This window comes from Pleurodeles waltl, chromosome 9 (assembly GCF_031143425.1).
Source record: "Pleurodeles waltl isolate 20211129_DDA chromosome 9, aPleWal1.hap1.20221129, whole genome shotgun sequence".
NCBI classification, from domain to species: domain Eukaryota; kingdom Metazoa; phylum Chordata; class Amphibia; order Caudata; family Salamandridae; genus Pleurodeles; species Pleurodeles waltl.
This window is the reverse complement of record NC_090448.1, coordinates 1,158,140,085-1,158,157,481: the sequence shown is the minus strand read 5'-3', so window position 1 is coordinate 1,158,157,481 and position 17,397 is coordinate 1,158,140,085. Positions and strand designations below refer to the sequence as shown.

The 17,397-nt window shown below is 45.0% G+C and overlaps 1 protein-coding gene across 2 annotated transcripts in view; it reads left to right on the top strand.

Moving 5' to 3' along the window:
- The window catches only part of CDIN1 (CDAN1 interacting nuclease 1), a 574,168-nt gene that overhangs the window by 164,176 nt on the left and 392,595 nt on the right, over positions 1 to 17,397 (top strand). The gene's annotated exons all lie outside the window — the stretch shown is intronic.

The window sequence follows — 17,397 nt, the reverse complement described above, 5'->3', positions numbered from 1 at the left end:
GGCAAAGGGCCTCTCCCACTAAAGCAATGAAGGCGCCACAGCCTCTGCTTTTTGGTAGGCTTATTGCTGTAACACCTTGAAGTGATGACTGTTTCCCTTCCACTTAGAGCTCTGTGGACAGTGCACAGTGTTTTGAACTACAGTCTTCTCTATGTCGTAGAGCAGAACCTTCAGTACCAGGGTGATGTGATCCAAACAGCACAGCTTGAAGATGGTCAGTTTTGTTGATTTAGATTTGTAGTTTGGAAATTATTTTCGTTAATAGCCCGGTGTTGTAGTAGATTACCATCACTATGACCTGGGTAACCCTGTGTGGGTGGATTGCAAGAGTGGGATGCCTCAGAGCAAACTTGGGTGAAAGAAGAGATTCTTTGGAACCCATTAACTGAGGGTTCGAAGGACAGCCCAGAGCTATGTAGCATTCCAAGGTATGCGTGTTCTTGGCTGGGGCGGCCATGGATGCAAACTGTGCCACAAGAATGTGACTGTAAAGGGGACCAAAGAACATTGCATTTGTCTTGGGGGCACTCAAGCAGAGTTTGTTTTGTACATCTGTGATTGTATTCTCTCAAGGTAGGTAAGGCTTCTTGCCTGTTTCCCTACTCCTGTATAGTTTGAGAGGTGTCTGTGTCCATGTATTATTCAGTATTGTGGGGTTGGATTATGGGGGAAGTGATCGCGTCAATGCATTAAGTCCAACAAGTAGTATTGTAGCCTTGATTCTTTGCCTGCACAGCATGGTTTAGGAAGTCTTGTCCTTCAGTTTTCAGTTTGCTGGTGTCTTACTGGAGAATGAGGAACGTGCTTCGGATCTTTAGCCCAAGGTTCAGATGCTGCTGCTTCTTGTGCAGACATTTTATGCCACAGTTTGCATTAATTGTCCAGTCCAGTGTGATCCCAAGATGTCTGCTGTGTGAAAGTAATGCTCTCCTATTTAGATTATTTCTGTTTCCTCAAAGAGAGGCAGAAACATATCTGCTCAATTCTTTAAGAGAAGGCCTGGAGACTTCTCTAATCCTCCGAAAAGTTGGTAAGCCAACCTCCTGTGTGGTGCTAGTCCCAATGACTAATACTGCATCCCCACATGCTGGAGGATGCCTTCTTGCCCGTCTACGCTTCTCAGGTACAGTGACATTCCTTGCTGCCCAAGCTCTATAACAAGAATTGTAACCAAATGATGAGTGTCTGCATCAGATCCTTCTAACTCCCTCTCCACAAGCAGACACACAAAAAGGACATTCCTTCGTGTTGGTGTGATAAAGAGTTGCATTTTATGTTCGAGAAATTCGAGATCTCGAAACACAAATAACCATTGGAGGAAGAATCTCAGTGTTAAAAAAGAATGATTTCCTTTCAGTGCGAGGACTGCACTAATTCTAGGGTATTACATACCCAGTTCCATGCACCCCTGGAGGCAACCACAGAAGAGTCGGTGGCAGGAGCCACCAACACAGCGAAAAGTTCCTGGACTAGCTCTGGGAGGGAGGAATGTAACAAATAATTCTTCACATTTGCAAATTGTTGTAATCAAAAACCAGAAAGAGAAAACAAGCCTGCAACAAGGGTGTCTTGAGCACACCAAACTTTCATCCTTCTCTTGAGTCAAGTTGGTGGTATCAAAAACCATCACAGTTTTTGATGCTTTCTTGGAACGCGCTTATTCAAAGTGTCCCCAGTCCTGCCATGGAATAATCCAGGACATGCCTGGGTCACCAAATGTTAAATCTTTGTAGCCGAATCTGTGATAGAGACTGTTCCATACTATCTAATTGCTGCTGGGCCCCATTAGACCTCTGGTTTGCACTGGACCACAGGTTTGTAAAAGAGACCTCTCCGGGTATAGGGGTTCTTCTCTGGCTGTCTCTGCACATTAACCCTCTTTCTCTTTTTCCACCCTTCAAGAGCATGCCTAAGTTCACCTGCTCCTAGAGGAATGGTGTGAGTCATCCCAGTGGGATGAGTTGCTTGGGGCACCTCAGATTGGTTCATGGATCTTCTTTGCGACAGAGAACCAAATGTGAGCGAGTAAATCGTGTCTTCAGCAGGCGGACCCCAACTGTCGGGCTCCTCAGTGGCCTACCCTAAAGCCAGGCTAGTTACAAGTCTCCATGAAGCCCCTGCTACGTTGTATTCTGAACCAAGGACTTGGTCTGCAGTCTGACACTAACTACACCCTTGTTTGAGAGTCAGTTCACAGGTGCCTAGGCCTAGCTCCACCCTCTACTTACCTGGGACTGTTCGTCTGAGCACTCTAGGCCCTTCGGACCTGGCGTTTGCCCCTCGGGGCCCTCATCTCGCTCCTCCTGCAGTGTGTGTGTCTCTCGCTCTTGCTCTCGCTCTCCTCTTTCTGGGCCTCTGGTTTTCTCTCGCTCTCCTCTTTCTGGGCCTCTGGTTTTCTCTCTCTCTCGCTCTCCTCTTTCTGGGCCTCTGGTTTTCTCTCTCTCTCGCTCTCCTCTTTCTGGGCCTCTGGTTTTCTCGCTCTCTCGCTCTCCTCTTTCTGGGCCTCTGGTTTTCTCGCTCGTTCTCCCCCCCCCCCCCCCCCCAGGTCCTTTTTCACCCTCTCTGGTCTCTCTATTGTTTTCATACTTGTGTTCTCGTCTTGCGCTTTTCCACACCTGTGCTCTGTTTTTCTTGTGTTTTCACGCTTGTGCTCTATTTTGCTCTTTTTTTTTTTTTTTGGTGTCTCTCTTTCAGCTTCTTAAACTTCTCATGCTCCTTTTGCCTTTCTACCTCCAACTCTTCTGATGCCGCTTCTCTCCTTGTTTTTTGCCTCACTTGCCTCTGCAGGCCCCCACAGTCCCCCGACCACCCTCCTGCCCCTTTTCCCCCTCCCTCCTTACCTGCTCTCCCGCCTCTTCTTTTTTCGTCCCAGCCATTATATCCCCGTCCCCCGCCTCCCTGCGCTCCTTCACCCTCCCAGGAACTACTTATTAGCGGCTGCTGCACATATGCGTTACTGGCGTGCCACAGGCAAGCCCATCTGCGCTCGTCCATACCTGGATTGCACTGAGCGCCATGACCTCTGGTCCATTTAGCCCCCAAAGCTACACAGCAGCTGCTCTCTGTTCGCTCAACTCGGATGACATACAACTCATCTTATCAGTGTCCATCAAGTCCACCACCACTGTAACAAACTTCACCGAAGGCATGATCAATGAAGCAGAGTGGATAAAAACCAACTGCCTGATAATTAACTCTGGTAAGACGGAAGTGTTGCTCTTCAGAAACAGGAACTCCCTCTAGGACTCCACCTGGTGGCCTTTAGAGCTTGGTCCTATACCACACCAGCCAACCATGCAAGAGACCTGGGAATCATCTTGAGACGACAAACTCAACAAGACAACCCCAGTAAAGACTGTCCATTCCTCCTGCTTCCATATACTCTGCATGCTTTTCAGATGGAGTCCTAAGACCTCCAGACAGACCATCACTCAAGCCCTCATCACAAGCATACTAGACTACGGCAACACAATATATGCCAGAATCTCTAACCACCTCCTCCACCGTCTTCAGACCATCCAGAACTCTGCACCAAGACTAATCCTTGGCCTCCTCCGACACGCCCACATCACCTCACACCCCCACTGGCTGCCTATACAGAAACGCTGCCAATTCAAACTTCTCACATATGCATACAGGGTGCTGCAGGGTTAGCGCACCTTAAAAGCTACCTTCACTGGTACCAACTCTGCCCAGTCTCCTGTGCTCAGCCTCACTCTCACTTGCACCCCCTACCCTCTCCCCATATCAGCAAAAGCAGAACAGGAGGTCTAGCTTTCTCACACATTGCACCCATATTCTGTAATTACCCCCCTCTGCACATTAGGGTTTCCTCCTCACTTCTTGAATTGAGCAAGAAGCTGAAGAGCTGGCTGTTCAACTAACTACCTGTGGCTGTCGCACCACTCCCGCAGACCCACACCGGCTCCAGTGCTTGGATACCTTACGCAGTGACAAGCAGTGCTTTAGTAATCGAGCTAACATAATATAGCAGGTGACCTGGCTCCTGCTGACTGGGCATAAGAAGCATTTCTTTGGGCTCTGTGAATCCGTTGAAGAACCATTCCGTTTTCTGCCTTCTGATTGAGAACTCCTGAAACGAGTGACCAAGATGAAACATGTTGCGTTAACCACAGGCCAGGTTCTGTGTCTTGCTCACAAATGCAGTAAAATGTGCTTCTTTCACAGTAAACCATTCTTTTAATATTCACCCTTCCCATAAAACCGTGGACCAGATTACTCTTTAGTACTTATGAATTCCAGGAGTAAATTATAAATTATGAATTCCCAAGAGTAAATTACGCCTACTCATAAACCAGCCTTCGTGAATCGGGCCCCTAGTTTTTGGATTTACTGGAGCACATTTCAGACATGCACTGTTTCCCAGTAGCCCATGTGCCAGAGGACCAAAGACACACGGTTCACACCAGCTCCAATGTTCCACATTATAGAGGTGCCTCCGCCCCCCACACACACTCTTACATTGATATGGAATATAGAAACCCTAGGGCAGTACTTATTTCAAACAGTGGTGTCAAACTATCCCAAGCAAAACAAATGTTATCATTTACAACAAACACTACTTATCAACACTATTATGGCCCCCTTCCTCAAATCTCCTTTCCATTTTCTTGTCTGACACAGGTACCATCTTCAACAGAATCGGTCTTTTCTGGGCCCCCACAGCAGGTATTCTGTTTTGCCAACTCTCGTCCTTCCCTTGAGCAGCTGCAATAACTACACATGGTCAAAAAGCCTTTCATAACTCTGTTTTGTGCATCGTGCCCAACAGATGTCTCCGTTCCTCCCAGCTCACCCTTGCAGTCATCCCCAAGATCTGGAAAAGCACAGCAGGAGGAAGATCCTTCTCCTCCCTAGCAGCCCAAACACTGGCACACATGGAAGACATGGAACGCACTTCCCCTCAAGCTCAGGCAGACCGCATCACTGATGAGATTCAGGAAGGACCTCAAGACCTGGCTCTTCAACTGAGCAGCACGCCCACTTACTGCGCCTGGAGACCCTATGGGTGATTAGCAGCGCTTTACAAATCTATGATTCATTGATTGATCGTGCCTATGGCAGGTTTAGCGACAGCAGGCTCCTGGCTTTTCTGCTCAGACTTTGGTCACCCTGTTTTTCTATTCGTACCTAAAGCAGCTTCTAGTCAGGTTGCTCAGAGAAGCCAACAATCTTGGTAGTGCCCACCATCTCTAAAGCAGTGGCCAGATCTGGCATCTCTGCTTCGGTCTCTAGACTGAGCTAATCATCACAACGGGGATGGTCTCAGTGCCCAGGCCCAGTGACCAAGAAGTCTTAGTAATAAGAGTCTTTCTCCTAGGCTCCTGTAGGCAGCTTGAGCAACCAGGCCCTTAATGCCCGTTGTCCCTTTGTATCAGAGAGGTGTAGCCCTAGGAGGCCAATCCAGTTCTTGGTAAGTTGTCCCTATCCCCAGTGTCTGGTCTTCCTTTAGATCTTTGGGTTTGCAGCAAAAGGTGTCTCCTGGGCCTGTAGGCTCACACTTTGCTCTCACAAGTGGGCTGTGTCTCAGCTGCCTTCCAAGGCCTGCAGTGAGCCCAGTGAAGGACACCACTACATTTACAGCTTGGTGCAGTACTCCCATACGCAGCTAGGGAGGTGCTCTCATCTATTGCCCAAGCCCGCTTACGTGGTGGAGGTTATCATCGCTGGGCAGTGTCCAGGATACCTATCACCTGTAAGCATGGTATAGCGTCTCCCACAGGCCCCAGCCTTCCATCCTGGCTTCAACCTGCCAGTCTACTCATCAAGTTAAGAAATACTTGTAAAAAGACCTTTCCTTTTTCAGCACTACTTCAATTACAGAGCTCCTCTGTTTCTGGGTGAGGCTGCCCTCAACGATACCGCCCAGAGGTAATGTGCCCTGCAACATGTGCTATACAAACTTTCTGATTCTGGAAGACACCCGGCCTTTCAGAGCCAAGCACTGCGGTGTTCTTTAACATGAACAAACTGCCAGTGTAGCTCCTCATGCTGACATGAGACTGTCTTCGAAACATGCGAGTGGCATGCATGGCACCGCCTGGCAAAGCAACTGCATTTGTACAGAGTGGATGTAAATTAAACTGTTCTATGTGAGAATGGTTACTCATTAACTCATCCCCTTGTCCTGTGCATGCTTTCTCTGGGCCTTCCTGGCTGAAAATGTCAAACTTGAAAAGTTTAAGGAATCAAACAGGAGCTGCACTTACCATCTCAGTTGCTGAGTACCTCATCTGGGGATGAGTTGGTCTGACAGCTCACAGGGACATTGTGAAGTGCTGAACTTAATGTCAGCCTGCCTAATGCTAACGTGGAGCTACAAATGCTAAGAAAATGATCATTCTTCGTTCGTTCTTTGAACATCTTTGTGCAGAGTGCCTTGTATCACACGTGTGCTTCTGCAGAATGCTCTCACCCCCCCTTGGAAAGAGATATAGGTTGTCACATTGCCATTTCAACACAATATGCTGACACACCAATCACTGTGAAGTCAGTGTTCCAGGTAGACACCAGCCCCTCTGGTAGTGGCATCTGGTGGCTGGGATGTTAGAGGAGCAAAGGACATACGAGGAGCGACAACTGGGGACACGCATATGCAGGAGACTACAACCTTCATCTGTAGTCCAGTGTATGCAGCTTTAGGGACTGGGAAATGAAGAACTGGCATATAAGCGACACCCAAGTGCGCTGGCGTCAGTTTTCTTTCTTTTTTTTTTTTTTTTTTTTTGCACCTTCATATGTGGGTCAGAACTACTCCTTTGTCTTTTCAATACTTTTCTCGACAGAAAATTATATTTTTTTCTTCTGGTGTGCAAGGGAAGATATCGCCTCCTAAGATGACAAGGTTCAAAGCTTGCAGAGACTGTTTCAAACATGTCCGTGACAGACCATCATGTGGTATGTCTATGGTTCCTGGTTTGTTGGGGTTGAAGTCTTCGAATAAGTCCAAAAAAAAAAAGATTAAGAAATCCAAGCCGGAATTGTCTCCTTCCTTCCATTCTCGAATTCCAGAGAGGGTGCGAGGGCATCAGTGTCTCCACCAGAGCCTATTCTGAGCCTGGTCCTGATGCACCCTGAATTTCTGGGTCTGTCTGTGACCACGCAGCAAGTGGAGTCCTTTAGAGAGGCCATTCTACTCATTTTGGCACTTTACGTGTTCCCCCTGGCGTGCCTTTGGTCCCCAAGAATCCACAGGGGCCTTCAATCGGACGTCTTTCAGCAGGTCTGCCATCTGCACTGCGCGCCCCTCACACCTGCTTTGGGTTCAGCCCGGATCCAGTCCCAGGTCACCCACTGTGCCGGTTCCCTTCGCTTTGACCACCCTTATCTTGACTATGCCCACATCTTGATCCCATCAGAGCCTAGCCAGCCGGCAACTCCTCACATTCGGATACATTGCCCTTACCACATGGTAGAGCGCCAACATTACACAACCTTTTCGCCATTGATGGACAATGATAATTTTTTTGAGAGATGGGGTTGTTCCCCAGCATGTTGAGATTAATTGTTATGAGGAACAGCTAAATGCCAGTGACCTTGATACTTCCCAGATTCTGACCTAATTTCTTCTCCCGGCCTTGCCACCAAAGAAAGCGCCTCCTTCATTGTCTTTATGTGGAGGGCGACAGAAGTCCTGAACCTACAACTCCTCACCATGTAGGTGAAGACTGATGTTCCTGCAGAGGTATTTCAGCCTGGCCAAACACCTGCAGAACCTCTGTCATTTAACAAAGCCCTCACGGTTACTCTCTTGGGCACTTGGGCAAAACCATGTTTGGGACCACCATTCAGTAGGCAGGTTGCTCGGTGCCATCGACAACCACCCCTGACTTCCTTACACAGTCTCCCACTCCAAAGAGCTTGGTGATGCAGGCATCTGCCAGTAAGGTAAACCCTAAGGCTTTCCCAACCACCACACCTAACGGTGAATCTAATTGGATAGAGACCTTTGCAAGAACATCATCGCACCAACAAGCCTTGCTCTGCTGTCTGTAAACAGCAGCTGTCTTCTGGGCCACTACTGTCATACCCAAACGTCACAGTGGCCCACGGTGTACGAGCACCAAGTACGACCTCCGGGTATCCCTGACGCAAGCTATACTGGATGGCCGCAGGGCAGCTGAAGGTGTGAGATCTGCTCTGCTTTGGATACAACCAGATGTTTAGGTCGTGCAACTGGCACACATTTGGTGCTTCTGCACCACGCTGGGATTAGGTCTGCGGCCTTCTTGAGGCATCCCTCATGGTCATTGCCGCTCGTCTTTTTGGCGAGAAAGCAGACTCGGCCCCGGAATGTTTTGAGGTAAGCGTGGCCACATCAGGTTCTTTGGGCCTGTCCCCTCTAGATAGTTCATCAACCATTTCGCCCCTTCGAGGCTACTCGAGGGGTCTTCAATCCCACCAATATCAGACCCCACCGCTAGCCCCATAAGTCCCTCGGCCCTTTTGTGACTAAGGCAGCGCATCACAAAGTAACTGCTTAAGGTACAACGGGCCTAGGATTACGGGCATGTCTGTCCAATGGCCCTCCAGTTGCCACAGCTGCAAAACCTCTTTAGTATGTCCTAGTTTGTCCTTCGTGACAAAAAGCCATCCTGTCTCGGGCAGGATTTGGCATTTCCTCCAAAAGTGGCAAACATTTGGTACGGCAACAAAAAGGGCTGGGTGGGTTCTTGAGTCCTGTGCGTGGAGGCTCTACTGTTCTAGAAGAGGCCGGACTGCCAGGAATTGTCTCTGGTAATGAATCACCTGCTAGACTCTGAGTGACAGGGTGGACAAACTCAGCAGCAGACGCCTAGAGCACCACAAATCGCAGTTACATCTGGATGCAGTGTAGGGAGTTTTTCTTTAATGGGGAGAAACCTGACTCAATCTTTTCGTCACTGGAGAGAATGCTCATTGTAAACACTTGTGCATTGGAGTACCCTGGCAGGCTCTCTTGGAGATGAATTCCAGCTATAGTTGAGCTCCCCACTCCTCTGCATACCTTCCCATCACTGCCTCTCCTGCCAGAGTTCTGAAAAAGATCAGGAACGACTGGGCCCAAAGTCATCCTAGTGTCACTAATTTGGGCCAGGAGAGTGTGGTACTCAGAATTCCTGGGCATGAGCATATCTTCTCTGATCAAGCTGCCACTTGGGGAGGATATTCTATTGTAGCTGCAGGTCAGGGTGCTGCACCCATGCATGCATAATCTGCATCTTCTTGCTTGGAGATTGAGTTGCAACATCAGACCTAATTTGACCTTCCTTCCGAGGTTGTTTGTATACGGACGCCTCTCTGCCAAGATGACCAACTAGATGTGTACCAGTCATTGGGACAGATTTGTGGTTTGGTGTGATACATGCCAGACTGACCTGCTACAGGCCAAGTTGTCTGAAGTTTTGTTGTTTTGTGTTGTACCTGGCCCAGCAAGGATCCCTGGCCCAGCAAGAACATGCTTTGTGCACTGTTAAAGGCTATTTGTCAGCTAGCTCAGCTTTTTTGTGACTGCTGTTGAATGTTTGTTGTTTCATTCACGTGTGGTGACAGTCATGAAAGCTTTGCAGCATTTCCACCAAAGCGTGTTGTGATGCCACAGTGGGATTTCAACTTGGTTCTTACTTTTTTAATGTGTATTCCTTTTGAGCCGATACGCAGCTGTCCATTACACCTCCTGACCCTCAAAATGGTCTTCCCAATTGCTATATTATCAGCTCGGCATGTGAGCAAGCTTCAGACTCTCTATCCAACCACATGTACCACATTCTTCCCAGATAGGCTAGTTTTGAGAACCCCCGCTTCTTTTCTACCAAAAGAGGTAATGCCCTATCACGCCGGATAGAAAAGCCAACTCCTGACTTTCTTTGCTTCGCCTCATCCCTCAAAAGAGCAAGAGAGACTTCTTTGTTTAAACCCCAGGAGAGCACTGATTGCACCAAGGTATATTGGGTGCTCGTCAGCACTTTTGGGGCAAAGAAAGACAATTTCTTGATGGATTGTGCTCTGTATTAAGGTCTGCTTCACCCCTGGCCAGGAAGCAGTCCTGAGTGTTCCATGAGTGCCAAAGCTGCTACCACAGCGCTGGCATGCAGGGTGCCTGTCCTAGATATTTGTCTGGCAGGTATGTGGGTGTCAGTTCTCATGTTTATGAGCATTACTGCCTTGAACGTCAGGTCTGTCTTGATGGGTGTGTTTCCTGCTCGGTCCGGCAGTATTTTTTGGTATGAGGCAGTTCACAGACCCATCACCAGGGCGGTACCGCTTTTACATCTCTTCTAAAGATGAGGAATCTGTGGTTTGAATAAACTAGTAGAAGAACAAGTTACTTACATTCTGGTGGATTCAGATTCCCCACCGGCCCTCCCAAACCTCCCTGTTCTGTCAACCTTTCCATCTGAAAGTTCCCTGTCTAGAGATCTGCACACCAGTCATACCAATTTCCCAATAGATTCTGCATCCGAGGGCACGGATAAGCCTAAGGATGCAACTGACGCCCGGGTTCATCGCTTCTGGAGTGGAACGATGTCAGTGCGGAGACTCATGATGCTTCCAGCTGGTGCGCAGGAGTCCTGCTTTGCAGATTCTGGGTCCAGTATGACGCCTGGGGAATATTCACAAGTGAGGAATCAGCAGTTGGACAGGGTATCCACCAGACAGAAAGGTAAGCAACTTGTTTGTCATTTTTCCTGTGGGCTGCTGTAGATTAGGTGTTCAGACCCAACACCATCCTGCTCTCTGGTGTCCCGAACAGATTGTAGGACGGTCCTTGTGTTCAAGCTTTTCTCACAGTTTATGCTGGGTATAAAGTTTGATGGCTGACACCCAGGAGTCCATTTTGGCGCCCGTCACTCCCGCTTTGTGCCCCTTGAAGACTTCTAACTCTAACTTGTGTTCTATCATTGGGCACACATGCTCCATCACAAAGTATGGCAAGGGACGAGCTGGAAGGGCTTAGTTAGGAGACACAGGTATTAGTCCAGGGATATTACAGAGCTGAAAATACAGCCCTGTGTAAAGTCTGACGATTACAGACTGACTCAGCTTGTCATCTTTCCAAGTTTGATAAAATGAGCGCCATAGAAGCGAGCAATAACTGAGTGCCAAAAACCTTTGAGTCTATGGTGTGATCTATATCCTCACTGATATTGGCACCACTACCTCAGTGTCATTCACTGAAAGCAAACATTACTTTTTCTTTGCTGCATGGCTGCATGAAGGACCAACAATATCAGTGAAATCCTAAATACATCCTAAAAAGGAGACATGTTTCATTCTTGTTCTTGGTTCTTATGTGAGTAATGAAACTCAGGGCTTACCTCACAGCTGTCGGTAGTATATGAAATAAATCACTACTCTACCGGAGTCTAGCCTTGATAATAATAATAAAAAACAAAACAGGCGGTGCAGGAAATATGCAGCTTCTGCTTGGCCACCCCATATTTTTTGCCTTTTGCAGGACCTTATATTTTTGGTAGTATTAGAACTCTGTGCTCTTTAACGCTGCTAACTAGTGGTAAAGTGCTTCTTTCCCCCGTAAAACGAGGTCCCCAATGGCATATTCCTTATTGGAAGATAAGTTCCTAGTATATGGCACAAAATGTACTGAGGGCCTATACGTTAAATGTCTCTATGGACTGCAACACCTATTGTGCCATCCACTACAGTAACAGTGTAAAACATGGCTTCATGCCTACCATTGTAGATTAACATAAATTCAACCTGTCAAAATAAACTCTTTTGACAAGTCAGGATCACCCTTTCATATAGTAATAAGTCACCCCAGTATAGGCTTTGTAGTCCACAGATCCAAAACAGTAGTGTGGGGCAACCTGGTATCCCTAGGAACCTGGGTGCACAATAATTACAAAAGAATACTGGCTCCTTCGAGGGAGCTTTGAACCTTTGCTCCTTTGGCAGGAACATACACAACTTTTATGAGCTAAATAAACAATGTTTTAGTTACTGTTGTCGTAATTACAAACACAAGACGCAGGTGCTCCAAAAAAACGGTGTAGTGGTTTGTGACACAAGTGAGCAAAAGTGCATAGGTGTTTAAAACATTAAACGGATAGTGCTAACTAAATAGTTCAATTTGAAAACAAAGACAACATTAAAGCTTAAGTTTGAGAACTAATGTATGCATTAGTTGCAGTTAGCATATGACTATGCCCACATTTTGACCCTCAAGGTAGTGAATACTGGTGGTGTCTTCATCAGGCCATATGACAGCAGCGGCCTCTTATGAAACAAACATTTGCAGTGCAATGGGTCGCACGTTTTCTCGAGTTAGAGCTATTAGCATTGTAAATTCCTCACAACTTTTCTTGCCACATAAATTGAAAACGAAAAGTAAAACAGTTGACAGAAGCAAACCGATTCAAAGCCCCACCATGAGTGTGAGCGCAAGAGTTATTGGCTCCCTGTGTGAATGTCTAGAAAGGATTGCAGCTGGGATGAAAGGCAAACTAAAACCGGAGGAGGGGCCATTACACGCTGTAACAGGAGGAAGCGTGACGTAGTGTGATGGCAAACAAAAATGTCCACTTAGTGAAATTGCCTGTAGGAGGGACCTCAGTACACAAAGGAGGGACACTTCACAAAATGCACCAATAAAAATTAAGCATTTAAAACAAGCACAACAAACAACGAATAGCAAGAGTGGGTGTGGTTAAAAACCCATAGAGAGATTATGACAGAGCATTTGCGACCCTAAAAATATTATGGGTAGGCGTGAGATCCTCTTATCATAGCTACTTCAAAGGTGGGAACAAATCAGTCCTTAAACCTCTGCCATCTATGGCGTTTCAAAGAGAGATCCAGCACAGATCATTCACAATCTGGAAGGCGGAGCTGAACGGACTTGCTCCCAGTTTTTGAGACTATCACTCAAACTATCACGTACTGTAATGAAATGCCTACCCACAGTGTTCTGTGGCTCTTTGTTTAATGGCCCTGATGTGGTGACTTTGGTTTCTGGATTTCAAAATTAGCTTGGGCAATTTTTGTAACTATTTATTACACCAACACATTAGATATTATTGAGATAATGTATTTATGGGTTTGACATTTGTTGTTCTTTTGGGTACGGCAAATCATGAATGATTAGAGAGACATGACCCTGGCCAATCTCCTGCCTGGCATGGCTAAAGGTCGTGACCAGCTTGGGGTTGGCGGCTTGCGGCCAAACCCATGCAGTGCACAGCCAGAGACGTGGACGGCGTGGGGTTGGCCTTACGTATGGTAATGTTTCTTTACTTTTTTTTTTAAACTAGAAATTCACTGAAAAAACAAAGGTTAAAGTGATGTTGTTAGGTATGGTAATATGTTAGTTTGCATAAAAAAAACCTTAGAAGTTCACCTAAAAAAACTAGTTTAAAGGGACGTTATAGTTAGGTGAAAATGTCAGCTAAATCATACCCTTTTTAACAAATTCAATAGTTATGGTTATCTCAAGTAAATATAACTAGTACCCTAAAGTAACTATAATTTGTGCTTTCGACATGCACTGCTAATTCCATCACTCATTACATGTTCTAAGACATTGATAACATCACTGCAACATCTGAAATGACAACATTCTTGCAGTGGCATAACAAACCTTTATGGAGCCCCGCTTCAAACTACATGGAGTGGGCCCTCCATCCCTCCGACCCAGTCAGGTGCTCTCAGGACAGGGGCCAGCTGCACCGTGCCAGCTGTGCTGGGCGGGGTGGGCATGGAGTCCCCCCCCTTCACTGGGCGCTGCAGGGGCTAGTGTTAAGCCACTGTATTCATGACAACACAAGTTATAGTTACTTTAGGGGACAAGTTATAGTTACTTGGGATAACTATAACTGGTGAATTTCAGTAGTTTTGTTTGTTTGTTTAAAACAGTATGTTTTTAGCGCTAGCTGCAGGACCTGGTGATGTAATATGTGAGGTTATAGCCAATGCGTGGCAGGGGCACATTTAGCATTAGCTCAGTAAACCGTAACTGGTGAATTTCAGAATTTTTGTTGTTTTTGAACATAATATTTATTTTTCTTTTTTCAACACCTGACTAAAACTTTGCTTTAACCTCTTGCTTTTTTTCAGTGAATTTCTAGTTTTTATTTTAACATAAGATAAGGTCTTATTAAGGTACGTAACTAAATATATGTAAAGATAGATACATATACAGGGAGTGCAGAATTATTAGGCAAATGAGTATTTTGACCACATCATCCTCTTTATGCATGTTGTCTTACTCCAAGCTGTATAGGCTCGAAAGCCTACTACCAATTAAGCATATTAGGTGATGTGCATCTCTGTAATGAGAAGGGGTGTGGTCTAATGACATCAACACCCTATATCAGGTGTGCATAATTATTAGGCAACTTCCTTTCCTTTGGCAAAATGGGTCAAAAGAAGGACTTGACAGGCTCAGAAAAGTCAAAAATAGTGAGATATCTTGCAGAGGGATGCAGCACTCTTAAAATTGCAAAGCTTCTGAAGCGTGATCATCGAACAATCAAGCGTTTCATTCAAAATAGTCAACAGGGTCGCAAGAAGCGTGTGGACAAACCAAGGCGCAAAATAACTGCCCATGAACTGAGAAAAGTCAAGCGTGCAGCTGCCACGATGCCACTTGCCACCAGTTTGGCCATATTTCAGAGCTGCAACATCACTGGAGTGCCCAAAAGCACAAGGTGTGCAATACTCAGAGACATGGCCAAGGTAAGAAAGGCTGAAAGACGACCACCACTGAACAAGACACACAAGCTGAAACGTCAAGACTGGGCCAATAAATATCTCAAGACTGATTTTTCTAAGGTTTTATGGACTGATGAAATGAGAGTGAGTCTTGATGGGCCAGATGGATGGGCCCGTGGCTGGATTGGTAAAGGGCAGAGAGCTCCAGTCCGACTCGGACGCCAGCAAGGTGGAGGTGGAGTACTGGTTTGGGCTGGTATCATCAAAGATGAGCTTGTGGGGCCTTTTCGGGTTGAGGATGGAGTCAAGCTCAACTCCCAGTCCTACTGCCAGTTCCTGGAAGACACCTTCTTCAAGCAATGGTACAGGAAGAAGTCTGCATCCTTCAAGAAAAACATGATTTTCATGCAGGACAATGCTCCATCACACGCGTCCAAGTACTCCACAGCGTGGCTGGCAAGAAAGGGTATAAAAGAAGGAAATCTAATGACATGGCCTCCTTGTTCACCTGATCTGAACCCCATTGAGAACCTGTGGTCCATCATCAAATGTGAGATTTACAAGGAGGGAAAACAGTACACCTCTCTGGACAGTGTCTGGGAGGCTGTGGTTGCTGCTGCACGCAATGTTGATGGTGAACAGATCAAAACACTGACAGAATCCATGGATGGCAGGCTTTTGAGTGTCCTTGCAAAGAAAGGTGGCTATATTGGTCACTGATTTGTTTTTGTTTTGTTTTTGAATGTCAGAAATGTATATTTGTGAATGTTGAGATGTTATATTGGTTTCACTGGTAATAATAAATAATTGAAATGGGTATATATATTTTTTTTGTTAAGTTGCCTAATAATTATGCACAGTAATAGTCACCTGCACACACAGATATCCCCCTAACATAGCTAAAACTAAAAACAAACTAAAAACTACTTCCAAAAATATTCAGCTTTGATATTAATTAGTTTTTTGGGTTCATTGAGAACATGGTTGTTGTTCAATAATAAAATTAATCCTCAAAAATACAACTTGCCTAATAATTCTGCACTCCCTGTAAATTTGTGCAGTATAATATGTTATCATAGCTCATGTGAGGAGGATCCGTGACTCATAATAGGTGAATCCTCACGTGATGATGTACCGCTCCCTGAAACTAGAATGGAATATTATAAAATATACATATTACTTTCTCAAATCATATAAGTCGTGAAAATAACATGGAGTTTCACCTTTGTACAGTAATAATAAAAGGGCTAAAACACTTGATCCAAACAGAATGTTATTTGGCCACATTAATTTTCAATGGTATAAATATATAATAATTGCAGAGAATACGTAATAAGTAACCTATCATGTGGTCCAATATTGACAACGAGCGGTTCTGGTGATATTAAAAACCACTAGGGCATAGATAAAGTGATTTGTAAATGTTATTGGAACCTTCAGATGCCATTCAGGACCATATTAAACGTTACTCATTATGTAGGTGGTTTTATATTAAATGTTTATTTTGGGGCTGTTTGAAATAAGATTTTTTTTTCTTCTTAAATGGGGAAATGTTTATGGAAAATAGTAGCTGAAATTCTGAACTATACTCTTTAGTAGTGTGCATTAAAAGGAATGAATGTAGCCCACCCTTTGAGTCGTTGACAACACATTCAGTCTGTAAAAGGAAAGACTGGAGGTGCAGGTAACAACTCACACTGATTGAAATGATGATGCTTTCTTTCGTTTAACTTGTGCAAGTGCAAAAAAAGCCCCGAGAACAGCCGCCGCTCGTGTTCTGTTGCTCCTCTGAAATGTTTTTACAGCAATTGGCACATTCGCTGTACATTTTTAGCATGAATGGCACATAATTACGCAAAGTGCAAAATTGTGTAATTTTGGGAATTTTGCATAACAAGCCAATTGTGCCGACATAATTTACATATGGTCTAGGCCTAAATTATGTGTGTGTGTGTGTGTGTGTGTGTGTGTGTATATATATATATATATATATATATATATATATATATATATATACACACACACACACACACAAACACATATTTATACACACATATAGCGAAGGATAAAGTGAAGTTACATTTGTAACATGTAAACATTAAAAAAAAAAAAAAAAGTCACAGTTAAAGAGCACTTACTGCTGCAAATTAACAAAAAAAAAAAAAACACACTGAAATTTGCAAAAGCACAGTCCTTAACTTGCACAAACGCCATGCAAACCATAACTCAGGTCAACTACAATGCTCTTCACCTCCCCTTAATGAAGCAGATGCAATTACAAATGCTGAAATCACCCTTCATATGAGATTACTTATCACATCACCCTTACTACTTTGACAGAGACAACTATGAGTATAGTGCCAATAATTGGTTTGATTTTGTGTTTTTGTTTAATTATAATTCACTTTTAGGTATTAGTGTTTTAAATATTGTGAGGTCATCTGGTGTGCAAGTCATGGCTTTGGCTGGCTGTTGTGCGAGTTATGGATTGTGCCCCAACCATAAATTGTGAGTTTCAGCGGTTTTTTGATTTTTATTTCATAAACATTACAGCACTTTAACTGTTTTTTTAAGTTGAATGTCTTAGTTTATTTAAAACACAGGTTGATGTGTTCTAACCATAACTTCACATTATTCTTTGATTTTTATTTTTTATTTTTCCCCCAATCCCGCACATGCAGTCTCAACACCCAAGCACACAGACTTTGGCTGTCAGAAGCAGGT